General features: G+C 39.2%; 1 protein-coding gene across 1 annotated transcript in view; it reads left to right on the top strand.

Annotated features, from left to right (window-relative positions):
* Positions 1 to 3,782: 3,782 nt before the first annotated feature.
* The window catches only part of LOC133136907 (sodium channel protein type 4 subunit alpha-like), a 92,602-nt gene continuing 90,286 nt past the window's right edge, over positions 3,783 to 6,098 (top strand). Inside the window, exon 1 of the mRNA XM_061254780.1 lies at positions 3,783 to 4,070. The gene's annotated coding sequence lies outside the window, so the exon portion shown is untranslated. The remainder of the gene's footprint in view (positions 4,071 to 6,098) is intronic.

Genomic DNA, 6,098 nt, shown 5'->3' with positions numbered 1-6,098 from the left:
CCTGGCCCCAGAGGCAACAGCTTTGTCTGTAAGTCCCGGCAGTAATCAAGTCAAGCACAGAGATTATAAATGACTCGTTTTAGACTATCCCTGGGAATAATGTCTGGTCATGTTATTTAGTAAGCATATCTGACCTTGGGATTCAGGTCGGAAATTAGTCACACAGTATTTCATGCATGCTGAACACTATCAACCAGAATAGTGTCAGGGGAGCCATCATGTTTAAGAAATAATATAGGACAGTTCCTGATAAGATAAGATAATGACACATAATGCTACACTATGTTTACAATGATTGTGGTTAATAAACTTAACCACAATTACACAAAAATTAGGGCCACCAGTTTGTCTCCACCATGTGACATGCAGGGAATTAAACTTGTATTTCAAGGCTTATCCTCTGGGGGTCCCCATAAGCATGTATGTATGATTATTCATACAATATAGTTTATAATTGAGAAATGTATAGACAACGGATTGATCTAATATGTGGAGAGTCAGGAAGAAAAGTAAACATGGATGGTTGTCTTCTTTCCTCATCCTGGAGAGCCGCAGGGCTTACTGCCTTTTGTTGTTACTCAGCACTTCAGCTGTGGGTGTCAGAGCAGAGGTTATACTTTTGTAAGCATTTGTCTAGTATTCTTTATAAGCAAAACAAGAAAACTGCAGATAGTGGTCAGAGAAATGAGTATGACAACCAAGAAAGCTATTGTAAGGATCTATTTGAAAATCTATTTGAGCTATTGTGGTATGTTTGAGCATTCCAAAGCTGATAGTATGGAATGTCCTAAAGAATGATGAATTAAGGAAACAAGTCTAATGGTCAGATGTGACGAAGATAAACCTTTACCAGAGTGATGGAAAGGTGAAAGTGTGGAGAAAGAGAGGGACTGCTCTGGACCCTTGGCATACTATCACCTGTCATCTGCCTCAACGTGGAGGCAGTGTGATGACTAGGGCCTGTATTGCTGCATCTGGATCTGGTTCAATTGTATTTGTTGATGATATAACCAGTGATGGCAGTAACAGAATGACAGCTGAAGTGCACAGAAACATATTGTCCATTAATATCCAAATACTGACTGCAGTATACTATTATATAGTGTATATACAGTGGCTTCGGAAAGTATGCAGACCCCTTCTCTCTTTGCACACTTTATTGTCTTGTAGATTGAATTTTTGCTTTGCTTATAAGTCTACACTCAATAATAAAAATGATCATTTTTAGAAGACTTATTAAAAATCTAAAACCACAATCTCACATTTATATAAGTATTCAGACCCTTAATTCAGTGCTTTGTAGAAGCCTCTTTGGCAGCAATTTCAGCTTCGAGTCTCCTTGGGTAAGTCTCTACAAGCTTTGCACACCTGGATTTGGGCAGTTTATCCCATTCTTCCTGGTAGATCCTCTCAAGCTCCATCAGACGGGATGGGAAGAGTTTGTGAACTGCCATCTTCAGGTCTCTCCACAGATATGGGGTTTAAGTCTGGGCTTTGGCTGGGCCACTCAAGGACAGTCAGAGACTTGTCCTGAAGCCACTCCAGTGTTGTCTTGGCTGTATGCTTCAGGCCATGGTCGTGCTGAATGGTGAATCATCGCCCCAATCTGAGGTCGTGTGTACTCTGGAGCAGGTTTTCTTCAAGGACCTCTCTGTATTTGGCTGCATTCATCCTTCCCTCAATTCCAACCAGTCCCCCTGTCCCTGCCGCTGAGAAGCACCCCCACAGCATGATGCTGCCATCACCATGCTTCACCATATGGTATGAGCTGTGCCCAGTGTTCGGCAGAAATATTGCTTGGAGTTCTGCCCAAAGAGTTACATTTTTGTCTCATCAGACCAGATCATATTTTTCCTAATGCTCCTTTAAATACTGTTTGTCATATGGCTTTTACTGAAGAGTGGCTTCCATCTAGCCACTCCTCCATGAAGGCCTGATTGATTGAGTGCTACTGAGATGTTCATCCTTCCGGCATATTCTTCCTTCTCTGCAGAGGACTTCCGAGTCTGTGACCAAGGGCCTTCCTGCCTGATTGCTCAGTTTGTCCGGACTGCAAACTCTAGGAAAAGTCCTGGAGTTTGAGAACTTCTTCCATTTCACAATTATTGAGGCCACTGTGCTCAAAAACACTCAAAGCTTTAGAAATGGTTTTATGTAAAGGAGAGATTTCAGTTTTTGATTTGTATTAAATTAGCTACATCCCCCCCCCAAAAAAAGAAATGTATTATGTAGTGAGTGTAGATTGATGGACAGAAATGTCAATTTGATCAATTATTTAAAATTGAATCTACAACACAATAAAATGTGAAAAAGGTGAAGGGGTCTCAATACTTTCTGAAGCCACTGTATAACTGAATTAAATGCAACGGTAACTGCACGTTTTGAAATTCTATTAAGATTAATTTCTGTAATGATTCAATTTTCAGCCTGTAACAAATGAAATGGCATCGCAGTGCTAATTGAAAAGTGTGTGGGTGTGTGTTTGAAAATGAAAAGCTGGAGGGGACACATTGGCTTGCTGCAGGAAAATACATTTGCTATTTGTGGGTTTCCTTGGATCAGGCTGGACATGTGAGATGAGATTCACTGAACCATGGAAAAGGTTCATTCTCTGGTGGGAAGCATTAGAGCTGACTCTGATGCAATCTACAGATTTTATTATGTCTTTTTAAAGGTCAAATCATTTTGCCTCACATATTTCAATATCCATCAGTTTGTAAACTAACCGTACCTCTTCCACCAATTTTATTTGTCCTCTGCGCCCAGATATGTGCATGCTCGCCTGCATGTGCAGACTCAGGCGCATACTTTTTTTCTGGGAGATACCACTGCAAGGGTGTTCTTTCACAGACTATATATTCTATATATACTCTCTCTTTCTCTCTCTCTCTCGTTGGACATTCTTACTTATAAATAAATTAATCCCGTTACCCGTATGATTTTATGATTTCCCTTTCCTTTTATAGGGCATACGTGGATAAATATTTTATCTGCCAGCAGAGGGCGGTGTGAGTTCAGGTTTGAAAATTATTTGTCTTTGCATCCTTGAGTAAGCAGCCTGTTGCAGCCTTCTTGCGTTGCATCAGATTTCAGGTGGAAGAGGAAATTCAATGAAAGTGTTTTCAAATATACTGCGCAACGCACGATTTAGCCTAATGCAATTGTTTTGCACACGTACGGATATCCATAAAATGCCTCTTATGTTGCTTTGGGTGCTGGCTTTGAAATGATAAAACGCTTGGTTTGGGTAGTGTAGTCCTACATTTAAATCAATTAATCAGCCATTTAAACCCTTGAAATGCAACGTATCTCACTTTAAGTGTTATTTTCCAGTTGGCTAAGGTGTTGCGCATAGCTTATATCAATTATACATATTCAGCTAAATACACAAAGCGCAACCTTAACTTATGCCACGATCTAAAGGGTACTTTTCCGTTGGCAATTCCTCAAATATGTATTTTCTAAAACTGAATGTCGATGTTATTGAAAGGTTTAGATTTCCTCACTCTACAGGGATGAAAGAAATGTATAAATTAAGATGAATATTGAGAACGCGCATAATTCCAGAGGCGCCTTCAGACGCGCGGACTGAAATGAATAGGTAGGGTACTGTACGTCTATTCTGCTCCCTCTTGGACTACATTAACAGCTGTACGGAAACTGGGAGGAGATTTTTTGAAGGGACAACGCCTGTTTTGGGAAAAGACACTGTTAACTGCTTGAGCCAGAGTCGGTCAGAACTGGAGAAGAGCAATGCAACAACTGATCGGGAGATACACATATTTCCCAAAGCTTGCAATGTCCTCGATAAATAAAGGATTTAACAGCTGCCAATCAATTTGACCGAATCGTCACTGGATGCTGCCCAGCAATAGGGAAATACAGTTAAAAAAACAAATAAAGATCGATTTTGAAATCAAGTTAGTGAGGATGGCTGGAGATTTTCTGAAGAAGAATAAAACGACATGGCGCTAATTTGGGTATTTTTGTCGCTCAATGGATTTTTTTCAAATTAACTGAATTACCATGTTCGCTCTGGATGCAATGCTGTAAATCACGGAGTTTCATATGTAAGTCTCAATATTCCGCTCTCGAGCACTTTATCAATGATTGTCGCTTGTGTGCATATTTTGGAACTCGTTCCTTCCAATGTTGGGTTGGCTTCTGAAGTTGCATTCATCCAGGGATTGTCTGAATATGTGCATGGCACTGCAAATTCAATGGTGGTTTGGAACAACGGGATTTACACATATAGTAGCCTAATGGGTGATGTTTTCCAAGAAAACAAACTTGTCATAGTGTAGTCTCTCTCTCTCTCTCTCTCTCTCTCTCTCTCTCTCTCTCTCTCTCTCTCTCTCTCTCTCTCTCTCTCTCACACACACACACACACACACACACACAGGGTAGGTAAGTAAGCTCCTCAGTCATAATTGAACTCTAACAGGCATGACTCACCTCATAGTAGAACGTACTTCTTCGGAGTTGATTTTGCTGTGATAAGAGAGTTTAGTCGTTTATTGTATTGACAATTATGAGTTTAACATATTGTATGTCAACAGTAAAGTCGTTTTTCTATACGACGTATAATTCAGTTTATGGTTTCTCAATTCAAATGTACACACTTTGAGGCAATAATGGGCATGAATTGGCCGCGTACTATACGTACTATATTATGAATATGTAGTCGTAACCAAATATATTAAGCTGACAATAGGTTTGGACTGACCCCGTCCTGACCCAGCCCCCAACCCTACTCCCACGCACATGTATCATATGTTGTTGGGAAATCACAGTGGGCAGTAGTGTCAGGGAGACTGCTTTCTTTGTGATCATACTGAGGTCTGCTCTTCCTGATTGCACGTGATGAAATTAATGATAGTCGCTTTATTGATTTTTTACTGTATCTGTACAATGTTGAGTGGCTGAAAAGCTAGCCCACCTGTGTGTGACCGCGCGCATTTGTTCCATGTCGATACTCAAGAATCACTCTGGTCGTTTTGTATTTGTTGCAAAACAACCAATATAAAATGTCATTAAAAATCGTGTGCGGGGATAGGCTAACTACCACAAGGAAAGAAGTGGTTAAAACATGGTACAACCTAGTAAACCAGAAATTGTAGCTGTCCACGGTTCTGAACGGACCAACTTTGCTATGGTATTTTGACGGGTATCTCGTTCCCAATAATATCAGCCTGTTATTGTCTATCTATCTATCTATCTATCTATCTATCTATCTATCTATCTATCTATCTATCTATTACATTTGACTAATTTTCAACCCATTTCAAGTGCTTATTTTTAATTAAACTGCGGTATTAAAATAATACTTTCCAAGCAACGAATATTCCAGGCTACATAAACTACACTTACAGCATTGTGTCTACACATATAGCTGCATTGCCCATGAACAATTCATCATATGAGCGAACAAAAAAATATCATCAAATGCTTTATATCATATACTAATTTTCACAAAAGGTCGAACTATTAATATAATATACTTTAGTGTGATGGCCTGAATAGACCGAGAGTAAAATGAAAAAGCCAAACTAATCCTCCTTGATCGAAAAAAAACCCCCAACAACGCCTGAATGTAAAACCATTGCATTCAATTACATTATAAATATATGTTTATCTACTGTGTAGAAACATCCAGACATGCTGACAGTATGAGTCTTTATGTATTATTATTATGTGTAGGCCTATGCATTATTTTTAAATGGACTCAACCTATAGAAATCATTCATTTAAATGATTGAAGCCAGCTTTTGTGGACTTGTGGATGCAACAGATTGACAATTTGGCTGCACTTGTTTCCTCTGTAGATGCATAATTTGGCCACTCATGTATTGTGTAGTAATGTAATGCGGTGTAATTCAGTGAGGGTAGTGTTTTGAACAAAAATGATAAACAAAGAACAATCTAATGAATAGAACATTTGATACAATAATGACATCTGAGATACCACTGGGGATTCCCTTACCTCACTTTTGATGCCAGTGACTAAGAACATAATTCATTCTGTAGAATGTATTCATCATAAGAATATGTCCCTACCTTATAGAATTTAACAACAGATATCTGAAACCTGTCCACGG

Source organism: Conger conger, chromosome 9, assembly GCF_963514075.1.
Source record: "Conger conger chromosome 9, fConCon1.1, whole genome shotgun sequence".
NCBI classification, from domain to species: domain Eukaryota; kingdom Metazoa; phylum Chordata; class Actinopteri; order Anguilliformes; family Congridae; genus Conger; species Conger conger.
The sequence above is the reverse complement of the archived record's forward strand: the minus strand, read 5'-3'. Positions and strand labels throughout refer to the sequence as shown.